General features: G+C 41.6%; 1 long non-coding RNA gene across 1 annotated transcript in view; it reads left to right on the top strand.

Annotated features, from left to right (window-relative positions):
• Window positions 1–4,035: 4,035 nt before the first annotated feature.
• LOC307195319 overlaps window positions 4,036–19,766 on the top strand; it is a 30,414-nt gene continuing 14,683 nt past the window's right edge. The window contains exons 1-2 of the long non-coding RNA XR_013830800.1: window positions 4,036–4,131; window positions 12,413–12,510. This is a non-coding gene — a long non-coding RNA (uncharacterized lncRNA). The remainder of the gene's footprint in view (window positions 4,132–12,412; window positions 12,511–19,766) is intronic.

Below are 19,766 nucleotides of genomic sequence, written 5' to 3'. Positions count from 1 at the left end.
AATTTTTGTCAATTTGATTACTGTGTCTTTGCGTGTTTCTCCTTGGGTTTATCCTGCCTGGGACTCTCTGTGCTTCCTGGATTTGGGTGGCTATTTCCTTTCCCATGTTAGGGAAGTTTTTGACTATAATCTCTTCAGATATTTTCTTGGGTCCGTTCTCTCTCTCTTCTCCTTCTGGGACCCCTATAATGTGAATGTTGTTGTGTTTTATGTTGCCCCAGAGGTCCCTTAGGCTGTCTTCATTTCTTTTCAGTCTTTTTTCTTTACTCTGTTCTGTGGCAGTGAATTCCACCATTCTGTCTTCCAGGTCACTTATCCATTCTTCTGCCTCATTTATTCTGCTATTGATTCCTTCTAGTGTATTTGTCATTTCAGTTGTTATATTGTTCATCCTGTTTGTTTGTTTTTTAATTCTTCTAGGTGTTTGCTCTTTAATTCTTCTAGGTCTTTGTTAAATATTTCTTGCATCTTCTCGATCTTCGCCTCCATTCTTTTTCTGAGGTCCTGGGTCATCTTCACTATCATTATTCTGAATTCTTTTTCTGGAAGGTTGCTTATCTCCACTTCATTTAGTTGTTTTTCTGGGGTTTTATCTTGTTCCTTCATCTGGTACATAGCCCTCTGCCTTTTCATCTTGTCTACCTTTCTATGAATGTGGTTTTTGTTCCACAGGCTGCAAGATTGTAGTTCTTCTTGCTTCTGCTGTCTGCCCTCTGGTGGATGAGGCTATCTAAGAGGCTAGTGCAAGTTTCCTGATGGACGGGACTGGTGGTGGGTAGAGCTGGCTGTTGCTGGTTGGCTCCAACCAAAAGAGCTCAGTAAAACTTTAATCCACTTGTCTGCTGATGGGTGAGGCTGGGTTCCTGCCCTGTTGATTGTTTGGCCTGAGGTGACCCAACACTGGAACCTACTGGGCTCTTTGGTGGGGCTAATGGTGGACTCTGGGAGGGCTCACACCAAGGAGTACTTCCCAGAACTTCTGCTGCCAGTGTCCTTGTCCCCACGGTGAGCCACAGCCACCCCCGCCTCTGCAGGAGACCCTCGAACACTAGCAGGTAGGTCTGGTTCAGTCTCCTATGGGGTCTCTGCTCCTTTCCCTGGGTCCCGATGTGCACACTATTTTGTGTGTGCCCTTCAAGTGTGGAGTCTCTTTTTCCCCTGTGCTGTCGAAGTCCTGTAATCCAATCCCGCTAGCCTTGAAAATCTGATTCTCTAGGAATTCTTCCTTCCGTTGCCGGACACCCAGGTTGGGAAGCCTGACGTGGGGCTCAGAACCTTCACTCCAGTGGGTGGACTTCTGTGGTATAACTGTTTTCCAGTCTGTGAGTCACCCACCCAGCAGTTACGGGATTTGATTTTATTGTGATTGTGCCCCTCCTACCGTCTCATTGCGGCTTCTCCTTTGTCTTTGGATGTGGGGTATCTTTTTTGGTGAGTTCCGGTGTCTTCCTCTTGATGAATGTTCAGCAGTTAGTTGTGATTCCAGTGCTCTTGCAAGAGGGAGTGAGAGCACGTCCTTCTACTCCGCCATCTTGACCCAATCTCCAAAACATTTGTCTTTTTAAAAAATTGATCTGTAGGCCTATTTACATGTTTTAAATACTAATCCTCTATCAAGTATATGCCTTATAATAAATGCAGTCATTTTGAGGTTTGTCTTCATTTAATTTATGGTATCTGTTGATGTACAGAAGTTTTAAATCTTAATTTAACCTAGTTTATGAATCTTATCCTTAATGATATGTAGTTGTAAAATCTTGCCTAAAATCATCCTTTCCTAATCCAAGATCATAAAGATATTTTCTTCTTAAAATTTTAAAGTTTTTCTGTTCACATTTACATCTTTTATTCACCTAGAATCTGTTTGGGGGAATGATATGAAGCAGAGATTGAAATATAATTTTTCAGTATGGACAACCAGCTCTTCCAGCATCCTGTCCCCAGGAGTCGGTAGTTCCTCTTTTAGTTAACAAGCTTCCATATATGTGGATCTATTTATAGACTGTTCATCAGTCTAGTTGCTCTCTCCCTGTACTAACCTACTCTGTCATAAACCACACTGTCCTAATTACAATAGCTTCAAGATATAAGATACATGATTCTTTTTTAATTTTTAAATTTTTTATTGAACTTTAGTTGATTTACAATGTTGTGTTAGTTTTTGGTGTGCAGCAAAGTGATTCAGTTATATATTTTTTTTCTTTTTCATTATGGTTTATTATAGGATATTGAATATAGCTCCCTATGCTATACAGTAGGACCTTGTTGTTTATCTATTTTATATAGAGTAGTGTACACCTGCTAATCCAAAACTCCTAATGTGTCCCTTCCCAACCTGCTTTCCCCTTTGGTAATCATAAGTTTGTCTTCTATATCTGTGAGTCTGTTTCTGTTCTGTAAATAAGTTCATTTGTATCATAGTTTAGATTCCACATATAAGTGATATCATATAGTACCTGTCTTTCTCTTTCTGACTTCATTAAGTATAATAATTTCTAGGTCAATCCATGTTGCTGCAAATGGCATTATTTCATTATTTTTCATGGCTGAGTAGTATTCCAGTATATATAATACTATATATATATATATATATATATATATATATATATATATATATATATATATATATAAAATCTCCCATCTTCTTTATCCATTCACTCGTCAATGGACATTTAGGTTGCTTCCATGTCCTGAATATTGTAAATAGTGCTGCTATGGACACTGGGCTGCTTGTATCTTTTCAAATTACAGTTTTCTCTTGACATACAAGATGCATGATATTTTTAAAAGTGGGTCCCTTTTGTTCTTCCTAAAAATTATTTTGACAATTCCTGGCCCTTTGCTCATTCAGATTGACTTTAGGGTAATATGGTTTAACTTTCATCAAAAGTAAAAGTCCATTGGGAGAACTGATGTCTTTATGTTACTGAGACTTCCCATGCAAGAACATTTATTTCTTTAATAGCTTTCAACAAATTTTTCCTCTTTCTATTAAAAATATCTTACACACTTGTCAAAGATTTATTTGTAGATAACTTACATGTTTTGTTGCTGTTATAAGTGATATCTTTAAATGTTGTATTTTTGATCTATTTGTTGCTGGTTTGGGGGATGCAGTTGGTTTGCATAATCATTTATCTGTTGGTTCCTTTGGATATTTTTATGCAGAAAAGCATATAAGTTGAAAATAATGATGGTTTTATGACTTTTTTTCTAATCTTTATCTCTCTCTTAGTTACATAACAGCTATATATTATATGTGTATATTACTATGTATAATATAGTATATGGTATACAAGTATATAGTATACAGTATACGGTATAGTATACCTATATAAATGGTATTACTATAGCAGTATTATATAATAATATACTAATTATATATATTATATGTAATTATATATGCAGACACTGTAAGTAGAAAAGGGCTAACTTGTAGAGGGCTATCTGTGATTATTTTTAGTGGTAAGTCCAGGAGCTGGTTTAAGTAACTATATTCAATAATTTACTATTAGAATTAGACCTGTAAATACATTTCAATATTTGCCTGAAATAAAATGGAATATGCTGTTTATCAGGATCCATTAACTTAGGCTCTGCAATTTAAGCCAGTTTTCCAGAAATGGTAATAAGTTTGTATTGACCCAATACAACTTTGCCACTAAGTATTCCTGAGGACCAAAGACACAGTATTAGTTACTAAGCATAAAAGTATAATGCAAAGATCTGGTTGCAGATCCCCCAAATCAGCGGATTCAAAGCATCGGCATTAGTCAGGGCATACACATCGTGTGCATTGACACATTTCACATTAAAATAAAATGTTAAGGCATGCTTTTTAGAAATTATTTTTAACTGCCTTTATTGACCAACTGCTTTTCCCAAGCACGTCAAAAAAATCCTTCGCTTCTACTGCTGACCAGGGCTACATTGGGGTCATAATTAGTACACTGTTGATTGACGTAAAGTCTAAGCCGCAGGCAAAACTCCAGTCTTCAACATTGTCTCTCCTGTTTGCTTAGCTCAGCGGCCGGCCACCGACATGTATAGAGGAGCTTTGTGCAAGCACCGATTATCAAAAGTCTGTGCTTTCATCCACACCATTAATTTCTGAAGCCAGAAGACAGCGTGGTGAGTGCACTGACGAACACTACTACAGAGAATCCCAGGACAAATAATCCTAGGAAAGATCAGCTCCTCTAGGACTGAACGGATCTTCATTTCTTGACCTGGGCACCTGTAGGGTGTGTCAAGTATAGTACGAGGGTAAATACTAATAGTGCTTTAGAGGTAGACACTACCTTTCATCACAGAAGTTCACATTTTTCATTAGATGCTTTCCTTTGTCCTGACAGCACTGCAATGGGATACAGAGTAATTAATTCATGTTTTCATTTTCAAATAGGGACACCACACACAAAAGGAGCCCACTTATTTACTCAGATTTTCCTACGATTCTACCAGTTGCAGTCTTACTTAATCTCCTCCACCAGGCACACATATTCAGAAAGTTCTGGTGCCGTCAGGTTCACCAGACCCTGCTTGTGACCCTTCACATGTTTGCTGTCTGCTCTGTCTCTCTGGGGAAGATGTTACACAGCTGTTGGCAACTTTATGTCCTCCAGTGTTCTTCCTCCCCTTAATCCAAACAGGACAGAGGTAGTGAGAGTGGAGAGGGAAGCACTTCAGCTAAAATCTCATTGCCCCAACTGCTAACTAGTATGACTTTGCAATGTTTCCAGACACTATTTTGTGTTATCAGCATCATAATGACAAATACATTAAACTGACTGAAAGGACTCTTTGAACTCTAACCAGAATGGACAAGTTATATGTTACAGGGGGTTCTATGAATTATGTTCATTAGGGTTATTCTCTGTGACTGGTTCCATGGGATTGTCTAAATGAAAATGACTTGGGGGCTTCCCTGGTGGCGCAGTGGTTGAGAGTCCGCCTGCCGATGCAGGGAACGCGGGTTCGTGCCCCGGTCCGGGAAGATCCCACATGCCGCGGAGCGGCTGGGCCCATGAGCCATGGCCACTGAGCCTGCGTGTCCAGAGCTTGTGGTCTGCAATGGGAGAGGCCACAACAGTGAGAGGCCCGCATACCGCAAAAAAAAAAGAAAATGACTTGGGCTTAGAGCAGCCATAATTAGAAGGGAAAGGAAGTGCTGAGAACTTTCTAAATCGGTGTGAAGACAGTGGTAGAACAAAAGACACTAAGAGCTGGGAGGAACATTGGAATTCATCTAGTCTAAATGCTCATTTTACAGATTAAGTAATAGCCAACATGTTTCTCATCAGGGACACCACTGGCGTTTGGGCAGGACAGTTCTTTGCTCTGAAGGACCATCCCACACATTGCAGGATGTTTAGTGTCCCTGACACCTGCCCACTAAATGCCAGGAAGCGCCAGTCATTATGACAACCACAATTCCCCTGCCAACTTCCCAGTGGGCCCTCCCAGAGGGAGCGGTACCCTCGCTGTTGAAAACCTCTGAGCCAGATTGCTCAGAGACAACCAGGAAACCCGTGCGAACACAACTGACTCACTGACAGCACTTCTGAGACTTTAATGTGTGTGAGAATCAACGAGGGATCTTGTTAAAAACACAGACTCTGACTCAGGAGGTCTGGGATGGAGAGTGAGATTCTGCATTTCTGACCAGCTTGTAGGTGATGCCGAGACTGTGAGTTTGCAGATCCCACTTCGAGTAACAAGGGTCCAAGCATCTAAATGAGAGGATGTCTGAACCGTCTTGGTGTCCTTACCAGTTCGTGTACCACCCAGAGTTGTGGCTTCGGAATTCCACAAATGGTACCTGCTCTCTGTGCAAGCTTCTCGGGAGATCGGCTCTAGCTTTGTCTTGGGGACTCTGCATCTGATTCTTCTCCCAGGTGACCTGATGGCAGACTCTGCCCTTACCTCTCTGCACAGCAGGCTTCAGACTATTTTTTTGTTTGTTTCCAGAGCCTGATTTTATGTAAGTCCCTCTCTTGGAGTCTCATACCCTCACCTGTCCAGCTGCAGCTCCTGGAAGCCCAGCTGAGACCAAAAGCAAGGCGCCCGCTTGCTAGCTGAGCTGGTGGAGGTAGGTGGGTTCTGGGAGAGCCTAGGAGCTGTCATTTGTCTCAATGACGGAGCTGCCCAGAGCCCAGGTTTCCTGACTCCTGCCCAGAGTTCCTCCCCAGTGGTCCATGTTCTCGTTTCCCTCCCTTCTATTCCTACCATTAAGTGAAACTGTGTGTCACTCAGTATATCTGTTTAACTCACCAGGAAAGTGCCACCTACTCTGCTTTAGCAAGAAGGCTCCTCATGGACCAGCTTCCTGGTTGAAGTGCAATGTTGAGAACTCTTGCAACGTAGAACAAATGGTATAATGAGAAGTAAGTTCCCACAGGCATTGTCATTGATTTTTTTTTCCATTTCTGGAACTTGGAAGTAGCTGATGGGAAGATTTGGAGACGGTTTCATCTCCACTGGTGATAAAACAAAAAGCTATAACGGAATTCAATTGCTAGTCACAGAAAATCAGCTCTATATTCTCCCTTATCTTCTCTGGTTCCCTCCATCCCTTTTCAGCCAAAGAAACAAGCCAGAAGGCCATCCACGTGGGTGGGTAGGCATTTCATGGGGAGCAGGCTTCTCTGAAATTCCATAATATCTGTCTTAGCCTCGGTTCCCCTGAAAGCAGAGTCTGAGACAGATGTTTGTGTGATGGTAGATTATTTGAGAATGGAGATTCCGTGGAGCGGCAGGGCAGACAGAGGGAGTCAAACAGAAAGTGAGGGGAAGAAAAATAAGGATAATTATCAAGTCAGCCCCTGGTACAGGTGATGGTGCTGGATTCCTCCTGGACCCTATGAACTGACTTGAGAGCTCTCTAACTAGAGGACAAAAGGAAGAAGCATTTACCTGTCACTTCCCACTCCCCATTGGCCAAGGGTGGGCCCACAGGTGTTGACTCCCCTGAACTTTCAGGTTTTGCAGGTGTGAGTGTCCAGCAGGTTCCCAGAGGACCTCAGAGCTGGTCAAAGTCTGTGAGGAAACCTAGAGCAGGAGGTGGGGTTGAGTGAAATTTTAAGTGGTGCGTAAGAGGCAATAATCCTTGAGACAATGGAGGGTACTGGAAACAGTTCTGGGAGTCCTGGGAAATGGAGGTATCCCCCTCGAAGTGTCTTTGGCAGGCCAAGCACTGGCTCTTGTTTTTATATGGGAGCTGTACTTCTGAAATTCATGCTTCCAACCTGCATTCTGTCACCCTGCATTGTCACAGCAAGGGCCCAAACAGGGAGTCTGGAAATTTTAGACAATTGCAGACAATTTAGACCATTTCCCAAGTGTTGGTTTCTCATCCTCAACTTTGAGTTTGGCAACACCGACCATAAAAACAGCTTTGGAGGGCTTCCCTGGTGGCACAGTGGTTGAGAATCCGCCTGCCGATGCAGGGGACACGGGTTCGTGCCCCGGTCCGGGAAGATCCTACATGCCGTGGAGCGGCTGGACCCGTGAGCCATGGCCGCTGAGCCTGCGCGTCCGGAGCCTGTGCTCCGCAACGGGAGAGGCCACAGCAGTGAGAGGCCCGCGTACTGCAAAAAAAAAAAAAAGAAAAAGGAACAGCTTTGGAAAACTGGATATGTACATGCAAAAGAATGAAGTTGGGCCCTACTTACACCATAGACAAAAATTAACTCAAAATTCATCAAAGACCTAAACATCAGAGCAAAAACTGTAAAACTCTCACAAGAAAACAAAAGGGGGAAACTTCTTGACAGTGGATTTGGCAAGTATTTCCTGGAAGTAACGCCAAAGACAGGCCAAAGAAAAAGTAAAAATAGATAAATTGGACTACATCAAAATTAAAACTTTGTATGTACCAAAGGACTCCTAACACGGAATAGAAGAAAATATTTGTAAATCATATATCTGATAAGGGGTTGGCATCTAGAATATGTAAAGAACTCCTACAACTCAACAACAAAGAAACCAACAACTCAGTTTAAAAATGGGCGAAGGACTTGAATAGATACATCTCAAAACAAGACACATAAATGGCCAAAAAGCACATGGAAAGATGCTCACCATAACTTATTAGGGAAGTGCAAATCAAAACCACAATGAGATGCCACCTTATACCCATTAGGATGGCTACTGTGTTAGTTTGTTATGGCTGCCGTAACAAAAGACCACAGGCTGGGTGGCTTAAACAGTAGAACTCCCTTTTCTCACAGTTCTGGAGGCTGGAAGTCCCAAGGTGTTGGCGGGTTTGGTTTCTGGCGAGGCCTCTCTCCGTGGCTTGCAGATGGCAGCCTTTCACTCTGTCCTCACCTGGACTTTTCTCCGTGTGTGCACATCCTTGGTTTTTCTCTGGATGCCCTAATCTCCTTTTCTTATGAAGACACTAGTCGGATTGGATTAAGCCTCACCCTAATGGCTTCATTTTAATTTAATTATCTCTTAAAGGCCCTATCTCAAAATATGGTTACATTCAGATAATCATATTGGGACTTCAACATATGAATTTTGAGCTGTTTTCAGCAAAACAGGTGTTGGCGAGGGTGTGGAAAAATTGGACCCCTTGTGCATTGTTGGTAGAAGTGTAAAGTGATGCAGCTACTGTGGAAAGCAGTAGAGTGGCCTTCAAAAACTTAAAAATAAAATTACCTTATGATCCAGCAATTCCACTTTTGGGTATACACCCAAAAGAATTGAAAGCAGGATCTTGAAGAGATTTTTGTACATACGTGTTCATAGCAGCATTATTTACAATAACCAAAATGTGGACGTAACACAGGTGTCCATTGAGGGATGAATGGATAAACAAAATGTGGTATATACACGTACAAAGGAGCATTATTCAGCCATAAAGAGGAAAGAAATGCTGATGTGTTATAACATGGATGAACCTTGAGGACATTATGCTAAGTGAAATGAGCCAGTCACAAAAAGACAGATACTGTAGGATTCTACTTATATAACACAGTCAAATTCATAGAGACAGAAAGTAGAACGGTGGGTGCCAGGGGTAGTGGTGGATGGGAGGGCAGGGGGATGAATGGGGAATTGTTGTTTAATGGGTGTAGAGTTTCAGATCTGCAAGTTGAAAGAGTTTTGGAGGTTGGTTGTACAATAATATGAATGTACTTAACACCACACTACTGAACTGTATACTTAAAAATGGTTAAGATGGTAAAGTTCATGTTATATATATTTTGCTGCAATTGAAAGTAGATAAAACAAAATAAACAAATAAAAATATCTATGGAGGTGAGAGAGGAGGAAAGCCATCAGAAAATGGGCAGGGAGTTGGCTAAATGGATGAACGAACATGAGCAAGTGGAAATTTTTAAGCTCTTGTAAAACTGTTTCCTTACTAAATGGGGATGATTGAAACGACTGAATCTTGCTGACACAAACATAGCTGTTAAGAAATCTGCTGCAAAGGCAGGAGCGATCGCTGTAAATCTTGATCTCTTCCCCACTCTTTGCTCCTGAGGCCATGCTACACAGTGCTTAGAAGCAGGCAGTGCACTGCAAGGGCAGTGAAAAGAAGCGTCCCTAGGGGTTCAGGGGCCCTCTAGCTACTGCTGCACATCTGCAGTGTTGTCTTTAGGCACTGCTGGTGCAGGAGCCTAAAGCACTTTGCCAGTAAATTAGTGATGAGAACAGCATAAAGATGTCAGCTTGCGAGCCATTCAAGCAAATTGAAGAATCTGGAAAGATGGTTACACTGGTGGTAGCTGTTCATGCACAAAGTCATACCTCTAATGCTAACCTTGTGTTACCTAACATACAATCATCTCTGACAGCCACCAGAAACCAAAAGTCGTTGCTTGTGTAAAGCAGCAGGGAAGTGGGAAAGACAAAACACTTAAAAATGCTTTTTTTATGTTTTGAACGGACCGATTTTCCATTTGGATTTTGCTGATGTCTCTGCCCTCTACCATTTGCTCGTAAGATTTTACAGATGCTCTGTAATCTTCTCCAAAGATGTAAGATAGTATGTAATTTACTTTAATTATATACTATTAACTTTTAAGTTAATCAACTTTTATAAATATGTAATGGTTTTTCTGACTGATCAAGTTATTTTATAATATACACAATAAATGTTAGCATTTATGAAGAGTCTAAAAGAGATGACAAAGCTCAGAATGAAGGGAAGAGAAATTCACTAAACACTTCAGTTCCTACTACACTCAGAGTTGTTACGATGTGTTTTTGTTTAAAGCAGTTATCCCCATTGTTTAAAAAGTTCTTTATGACCTTAGTGTTAGGAAAGATTAACCCCATTTAGCAGAATAAAATTTTTATATAAAATGTAAAATCCAGTTTCGAGCACTGGTTTTGAAGAGACACAAATGTTCTTGAGCATGTACAGATAACAGTAACTACAATGGAAGGGTCTAGAATCATTTTATGTGCTAAATGATTAACAAAGCTAGCAATACTAACTTAGAGAACATTTGAGAGACAGATGTTCATGTTAAAATACTTGAAGAGTTATTGGGTAAAAGATAAATTATATTTCTATGACATCAAAGGTAGAAATATGGCTGCTGGATAGAAATGAGATTAGAGAAACATTTTGCCTATTATAAAGATAAAAGTTCCTAGAGCTAGTAGGAATTTTTTAAGTCACATACTAAGGTCTACAAAATGTAATTTTTTTTTTCTAAGTCTAACAGATTTTATCTCAAGTCCCCACCTGCAGGGAAAAAAAATTCATTTCAAGACAAATTAGATGAGTTCAAGATTCCTCAGAAAGGGAGCCTTTTCTTCCTGCAAATGCACCAAGCCATGCGCCAGGGCACAGAGATTGGTTACGGAGTCACAGGCTGGCCACTCACAAACCGTAGATGACGGGTCCTCGGGGGATGGGGCAGTGGTGGCTCCAGATGGGCCGGTCCAGGGAGACTGAAAGTCTTGCACTCTTTCTTTTTCTCCAGCCGCCTCTCCCTTCCCTCACTCCAGAGGGTCTTTACATATTCAGGAGATGGGAGGAGGCAAGGTAGGGAGGAATTGCGTCCCTATTCATCCAGATCCTTCTTGAAGAATTTGATATTTTGAAGTCTCGTTTTGTTTGAAGCCACCATTTGAGGCAATGGAAGCTTCAGACTGCATTTGTAGTGGCTCCAATGGGTGGGACTCTTGAGGTGAGAGGAGAAGGAGAGAACCCACCATAAATGGCAATAAAGTTTTCCCCGACTACCATGGATTGGTGCTCAGTATTGCCAAACAGTGTCCTAGGCACTTTACATTTCATCCCTACAATAGCCCTGTGAGATAAATATTATTTTATAACCGTAATAATACCATTATCAAAATAAAACATCATCACTAACATATAGCCCACAATTAAATTTCCCGTTACTCCAAAAGTGATTTTATAACATTTTTTAATAAAATCCAAGATCCAGTTAAATTTCCACAAGGCATTTGGTGGTTAAATTTTTTTTTAGCCTGTGCTAATGATAATCTCTGAATAAATTATGATATTGAAGGTTGCAAAATGCTGATTTTAAAATGATCATTCCTCCTGTACTTATTTGCTATTTAAAAGAATAATCTTCATATTTGTTTTAAGCTATAGAAACATAGCAAAAAATCTTTTTTACTTTTTCTAACTTTTAAAAAAATTTTTATTTATTTATTTATTTTTTGGCTGCGTTGGGTCTTCGTTGCTGCGCGCGGCTCTCTCTAGTTGCAGCGAGCGGGGGCTACTCTTTGTTGCGGTGCGCGGGCTTCTCACTGCGGTGGCTTCTCATTGCAGAGCACGGGTTCTAGGCACCCAGGCTTCAGTAGTTGTGGCGCACGTGCTCAGTAGTTGTGGTGCACGGTCTTAGTTGCTCCACGGCATATGGGATCTTCCCGGACCAGGGCTCGAACCCATGTCCCCTGCACTGGCAGGCGGATTATTAACCACGGTGCCACCAGGGAAGTCCCTTTCTAACTTTTTTTTCAGGTGGTTTCCCCCCCCAGCTTTATTGAGGAATAATTGACACGCAGCATTGTATAGGTTTAAGGTGTAGAACATAATGATTTGACTTACATACATCATGAAATGATTGCAATAGGTTTAGTGAACATCCATTGTCTCATTTAGATACAGCATAAAAGAAATAGAGAGAAATTTTTTTTCCTTGTGATGAGAACTTCTAGGATTTCCTCTCTTAACAGCTTTCATTTATAACGTACAGCAGTGGTATTGTCTTTATCATGTTGTACATGATACCCCTAGTACTTATAACTGGAAGTTTGTATGTTTTGACCACCATGATCTAGTTCCCTTTCCCTCCACTCCCCCTTCTCTCGTAGCCACAAATCTGATCTCTTTTTCTATGAGTTAATTTGTTTGTTTTTGAAGTATAATTGACTTACCACAGATAAATATTTTAATTGCATTTTATAGATGATGAAAGTGAGGTTTACAAGATTAACATCATCAATATCACAGCTTTATAGAAGCAGAACTGGGATCTGAAACTATAACTGCCTCATCCAAAGCTTGTAAGTTAATATTTTTGGTTCTACTCTGTGCCCCCAACTGCTGTATGTATTAGGAATAAATCAGCTTTAAACCACCATGCTCCCTTAGAATAGAGGCATTTGCACATGTGCCCTCTGTCCAGAATGCTCTTCCCCCAGATCTTTGTGTCAGAGAATTGAAAATTCTTGATCCCCTGAGACATTCAGGCAAGAATAGAAGGCTTTTGGTTGAGATAGTTTCTATCGGACAGTAATCTGTAGCATTCATTTCAAATCAATAAAACATTAAAGCTTGAAGGAAATAATCATGTAATCCAACCACCCATGACTCAGAAGCATAATTTTCCTCACAATTCCATAAAACGCTTATTAGACTTTGGGTGCCTCGTAATATTTACGAAACTGCGCTAATACTAAGACTGCCACGGAAACTGGGTATAGTTATGCTTTGGCTGTACACAAAGCCAACGAAAAAGACACCTTTCCAAATGAACAGCTCCAGTGTCTGAACAGTGTTGGCTGCATTCTAGAGTGGCTTGACCTGTCGTAGGGTAATAGTCAATCTCATGAAAAGGAGAATTTTTCAGAGTATATGAGCCATGGAGATTGGGCGTAAGCAAACCATGGCCGAACTGCCTACTGATGGCGACAGGCCCGCCCTGACACTCTTGGGGGACGTGCCATGAGAGACTTGCTTCAATTACACGGTGAAATCATAAATGGCTTGACGTGCCGTAGCTTCACGTGAGCCGTAGGAGCACTTCTGCTGCACCCTCCTATCTCCAGCAGTGAGTGACAGCTAAGAGCCACTGCATTTACTACAGTTGTTGCATCGTAAGGCAGGGATGCTCCGGGAGATGACTTATGCTTCCGCTCTCTGCCTTTATCCTAGTGAGTGTACTGTTGCTATTATTGGCATATGGAGCACTCACTGATTGGAGAAGTTGACAAATACTTTTGAAGCTTATAACACCATAAAACATAACACATAATGGCAAGGTCTCTCTCCCTGGCCCCGTGATATTTATAAGTGTGACTAAGGGCCCATTTGAAAATACAGCATGTAGAATGCACATATGTAATGCATAATAACAACTACCGTTAAATGTAATAAATAACATAGACAACTATAGTCCCCTCATCTGCCCATTTGCCTAAAATGTTGCCATGTTGTGTTCTGTGTTCCTTGACTCCTAAAGGTAATGTGTGTAAATATGGGTTATATGTTGATGACTCCCCACGGGACATCTTGAACTTGAACCCTTTCCTGAATTCTAGATTTATACATGCAGGGCCACATCCCCAAACCTATTTTCCCCTAGAAATATCCCTCAAGCCATAAATCAGTGTCTCCCTTTCCCTACATCGAATCCATTCACAAGTCAGTTCCCCTTTCAAATATATCCTGAATCTGTTCATCTCTATTCAGTCTGTTCACCTCTTCAGTCTTTTCCTTTCTACTGCTACCACCCTAGTACAAGCTTCCATCACATTTTCTCCAGATTTTTCTAATACATTCAAAGGTGCTCTCCTATTTGCACTCTTGTCCCCTACCATTCTTTTTACACGAACAACCAAAGTGATTAAAGATAGATAGATCATTAGATAGATAGATCATTAGATAGATAGATAGATTGTTACATAGATAGATGATAGATAGAGATTGTCTACTTTGTCTCACCAGCATTTTAGGCTCTTCAAGGTGATGCTATTCCCCATCTATCTATCTATGATGTTCTCACCTCCCTGCTTAAAATCCTTCCTGAGTTTCCACGTCACTTAGAATAAAGCCCTAATTCCTCACCACTGCCTCTAAGGTCCCATGTGACCTGGCTCTCTTTCTCCACATCTCAGCCCACTCCCTGCTAATTCACTGTGCTTCAGTGACGCCTTTCTGTTCTGTAAACTCACCAAAACTATTTCCACATCAAGGCATTTGCACATGTGCCCTCTGTCCAGAATGCTCTTCCCCCAGATCTTTGTATGACCACAGGATCATTCAGACTCCAACTCAAATGCCTGTTCAGAGAGGTCCCCTGAGCTCCACACCAAAAGCAGATCCCTCCCAGCCCGTCACACTCTATCATATCACCCTGCTTGGACTAACTTACAGTAATTTTTAATAAAATGTTCTAACGTCTTATTTCCTTACTCACTTATTGTCTGTCTCCTACCATTAGAATGTGAACCCCCTAAAGGCAGAGATCTATTTGTCTCATTTACCACTGTATCCTCCGGGCCTAGAACAGTGCCTAGAACGTGGTGGGGAAACAATGAGTATTTGTTGAATGATTGGGCTTTTCCTTAGAGCACAAAGTGTGTTTCAAGGTAAAATACCTAGGTGGGGTACCAAGTCCATTTGCTTACTTACGATAAAAGATGCAACCCAAAGACAGTGAAAGCAGAGGACTCGTCATTTGCTTTTCTAATAACCTCCTTTCTCAGCATTACAGTCCACTACTATGAATTAAATTTCTGTCTCTTGGGCATTAGTGATAATGGACATCTCAATTTCATTGAGGCCGACTCTTGCTTTTCACAAAAAGCATAAATCTGGACAATTAGGTATTTTAGAAATAGTGAAAAGTCAACAACTTTCATTTTATTCTTCAAGGCCTCTTCTTGACTAGGCCTCAACCTTTGCCTCTAAGAAATGTAACTTTTAGCACAAATGGTTTTATCCATCCCTCACACTAAGACTTGAACAAACACTAACATAATTTCTATCAGCTCAGAGCTGTGTTCCTAGGATGACAACCCCAGTCCCCTTAAGATGCCATGCCTGGGAAAACTCAATACTGCCTAAAGAATTTATTGTTTGTTCTAGCAAAAACCTGACAATAGGCCCCTGACCTCACTTTTCTTAGAGCATTGACTTTAGAAAACATGCCATTGTAAATCCTTTCTCTGTCTCTTTGAGATTGTATCTTCTACAACCCAGGAATGTCTTTGTCAAGGATCTGGGAGCCATCCCTTTAAAACACAATCATCAAGCCCAGGGTGCTTGTCTCCCAGACCCTGTGGGAGAATAGGAGCCTACCTTCCATAGATGCCAGTTCGCAGACACAGATGGCCTAATCACATTGACCAAGCCCCCGTAATGTCCTTCAGTAATTCTCCTTTAGCACCTCCAGCATTTCAAAAGCCTCATGCCTTTTGTTTTGCTGAGTTTACTTCAGTTCTATAGTGAAGTCTCTCTCCCCTACTGCAGGACCTCAAGTAAAATCTTTCTTGCTACTTTTAGCCAGAGTCTGGTGAATAATTTGTCTTTAATATCATGGACTAGCTCATTATTCTGTGTGGTATATTTGGCTCTATTTTAGTGTGGATGGATTCTCACAGGTTGTGTACTTCGTCTCGCCAGCATTTTACTCTCCTCAAGGCGATGCTATTCCTCAGGAATGATTATAAACACTGTCTTCACTGGGCTGTGAGATGGACTCAAGGGAGAAACTAGTGATGAATTTCTATCTAAAAAAAAGAAAATGATTGAGCTACCCCCTGAAGCAATGCCCAGACACATATGTCCCCAAGGCTCTCTTGAAAATCTACATTCAAGCCACTCTGCATTCCTTTTATTATGTCACTTGGGTCTTGCAGTCTTGAATGACTGTGAGGACGCTAAGTTCAGCAAGACAGTTGGATATAGGGTCTGTGGCTCAGGAGAGAAGTTTGGGCTTGGAGACACAGACTTGAAGCAATGAACTTTCAGATATAAATTGAGTAGATAAATCTTACTCAGCAAGAATGGGTTGACTGAGAAGAGGGCCAATGACAAAACCTCCCAGGAAATACCAATATTTTCAGAAAGGGTGGAGGACTGTGTTTCCCAACTTTAAACATTTAGGAGCACCCATAGAAAACAGCATCTGTATGGCACACTGCAGGTAAACTGTAAGAGATTTAGGGGTGTCTGTGTGGACTTGGTGAAATTGTTCATTACTTTCTGTACTGGTTTCCGAGGGCTGCTGTAACAAAGTACCGCAAACTGGGTGGCTTAAAAGAACAGAAATTTATTGTCTTACAGTTCTGGAGGCTTTAAGTCCAAAATCAGGGTGTCAGCAGGGCCATGTTCCCTTTGAAACGTGTAAGGGAAATCCTTCCTTACCTCTTTCTTGCTTCTGGTAGTTTGCCAGCAGTTCTTCGCTTTTTTTTTTTTGGCTTGAAACTGCATAACTCGGCTGTCTGCCTTTATCATTATATGTTCTTCCTGTGTATCTCTATGTCTTCATATGATCATCTTTTTGTAAGGACACCAGTCAGATTAGGGTTCCACCCTACTGCAGTATGACCTCATCTTAACTAATTATATCTGCAATGGCTCTATTTCCAAATAATGTCATATTCTGAGGAAATGGTGGTTAGGACCTCAACGTATCTTTTTGTGGAGGGAAAAAGAGTTCAATTCATAATAATAACTTCTTTACATACCATACCTATAATAAAATAAAATTAAAAGTAGTAGGAATGCTAAGTATTGAATTTGTAAAATGTTTAATATCAGATTTTGTTTGAAATGGATATATTTTCCTTCTAATTATATATGATCGCTTCAGTTTTTTTTTTTCTCTTCCAAATCCCTTTGAACGAAGCCATGGGCAGTAGAATATACAACATGGCTTGGATACGCAGCACAGCAGGGCCTAGATAATGAGATAATTTTCCCCACATCTTGGGGAAAAGAATGAAATGTATTTCTTTATGAACGCTATTTTTAAAATATAAACTCACAACATTCTCCAGGAGCTAGAGCCTAAGAGTTCCCACTGGGGATCCGTCATCCATCAGAAGCAGCCTCTAGGGAGGGGTAGGGAGTTTCTCCATGGCCGGGAGAGGCTGCAGCAGCCCCCCCCCCTTTGCTGGGAATGTGAGGCAGTGACAGCAGCAATGAGGGAACAGATCGGGTGGCAGCAGTTTGGGGCAGATCTTCAGCACCTTCATCACAAATACCCGGTAGGATCCAATTGGTGGCCTTGCCAGTGGGGCCAGAGAGGCAGAGGGAGCCTTTTCCTTCATGGAGGCAGAGAATTTGCTTGAAGGGAAAGAGGAGGGGCTGATAAGGAATGGGGGAGGGCATGGGGGCCCACAGAGTCTGCAATCTTGGCGACCTCAGCTGGACCACAGCCACGGCGTCAGGAGCAGGTTAAGCCTGGCCACTGTCAGCAGGAGAGGATGCAGAGCCCAATCACTGACAGGTTTGGGAAGTTTAGGTTCATATCTGTTGCAAAGTTTTTCTCTACCAACTTGGCATCACAGGGACTTCCAGAGCTGGAGTAGCCCTGCTTGGAGGTGCTTTTGTCGCTGCTCCAGGCCAGGGGCCTGCCGCCCTTGGAATCCATGGTCCTCCTGTGCGGCACAGTTCTGTTGGAACTGGACACGGTGGCTCTGTGACTTGCGGCACTTCGGCGTGAGAATCAAGATCAGTGAAGAGGTAGATGGAGGTGTTGCTGGATTTCGGGCCTCTCGGCTGGTACAGGGTAGGATCAGGGCTCTGCCATTTAGTCTTAAAACAGACATGGTTTTTTCCTCTGCTCAGGGAATTTGATTCTCATATTCTTGATTATTACCAATGGTGAGAAATGTTCATGCAAATAGGTAATAAAAATTTTTATAACCACTCAAAAATTTATGATGGTTAAAATTATATTGTACATAAGGAATCCATCGGCCCTTCCTTTTTATTTTAATATTATTACTTTATTTTTATTTATTTATTTTCTTTTGGCTGCGTTGGGTCTTCATTGCTGTGCACGAGCTTTCTCTCGTTGTAGCAGGCGGGGGCTACTCTTTGTTGCGGTGCGTGCTCTCGTTGCAGTGGCTTCTCTTGCTCCAGAGCACAGGCTCTAGGCGTGCGGGCTGCAGTAGTTGCGGTTCACGGGCTCTAGAGCGCAGGCTTAGTAGTTGTGGCACATGGCGCACGGGCTTAATTGCTCCGCGGCATGTGGGATCTTCCCAGACCAGGGATTGAACCCGCGTCCCCTGGGTTGGCAGGTGGATTCTTAACCACTGCACCACCGGGGAAGTCCCGGCCCTTCCTTTTTTTTTTTTTAAAATTTCGTTGACATATGTAATAGTAAATTTCATGAGAGTGAATTTTGAATCCAATCAAATTTTCTCTTTTTTAATTGAAGTATGGTTGATGTACAATGTTGTGTTAGTTTCAGGTGTACAGCAAAGGGATTAAGTTATACACACACATATATCTATTTTTTTCAGATTCTTTTCTCTTATAGGTTATTATGCAATATTGAGTATAGTTCCCTGTGCTATACAGTAGGTCCTTGTTGATTATTTCTTTTATATACAGTAGTGTGTATATGTTAATCCCAAACTCTCAATTTATCCCTCCCCCTACCTTTCCCCTTCGGTAACTATAACTTTGTTTTCTATGTCTGTGAGTCTATTTCTATTTTGTATATAAGTTCATCTGTATCATTTTTTTTAGATTCCACTTATAAGTGATTTCATAACGATATGTGTCTTTCTCTATCTAGCTTACTTCACTTAGTATGATAATCTCTGTGTCAATCCATGTTGCTGCAAATGGCATTATTTCATTCTTTTTCATGGCTAATAGTCCTTTGTATAAATATACCGCATCTTCTTTATCCATTAATCTGTCGATGGACAGTTAGGTTGCTTCCATGTCCTGGCTCCTGTAATAGTGCTGCAGTGAACATTGGGGTGAACGTATCTTTTCAAATTATTGTTTTCTCTGGATATATGCCCAGGAATGGGATTGCCAATCAAATTTTCTCTTGATGCACAAGCCTGCCTTGTTAGGATGGTCACCCTGCAGCTACCTTGGAGGTTGCTAAAAGTGGAGTTGGCACTAATATCCCTGAGGACTGAATCTGGTCCTCTGATTGCTGCTCCCATAAGAAGGAGCCCCTCCCTACCTGGCTTCCCCACCACTGCCAGCTATAACTTGAGCTGTGTACTCCCCTCTTTGGGCTGCTAAAGTTGATGTGCACCTTGGCCTTGGAAGTGAGTTCCGTGTTGCTGGGAAGGAGAGAGGCACACTTTCAGATCCATTCTTCTTAGTGGCCTTCATAGGATAACAGAATAAAAGTGCTTGTAATGACGGCCATCAGCTAGGAGGTTCTGTACTTCCAGGCACCGTCTGGGTAAAGCAATCAGTATCTCTTTGCTTTCTGCCTGTTGGAAAGCTCTGAGGTAGAGGAAGTTAAGTCCTTAAATGGGCAACTAGTTAAGCAAGAGAAAAAACAAAGGAGTGTGGTGTCCCAGAAACCAAGGAGAGTGTAGCCCACAAAGTC

This window comes from Stenella coeruleoalba (genome assembly GCF_951394435.1).
Source record: "Stenella coeruleoalba genome assembly, chromosome: 12".
Classification (NCBI taxonomy): Eukaryota; Metazoa; Chordata; class Mammalia; order Artiodactyla; family Delphinidae; genus Stenella; species Stenella coeruleoalba.
Note: the sequence above shows the minus strand (reverse complement) of the source record. Positions and strands in the feature narration are given on the sequence as shown.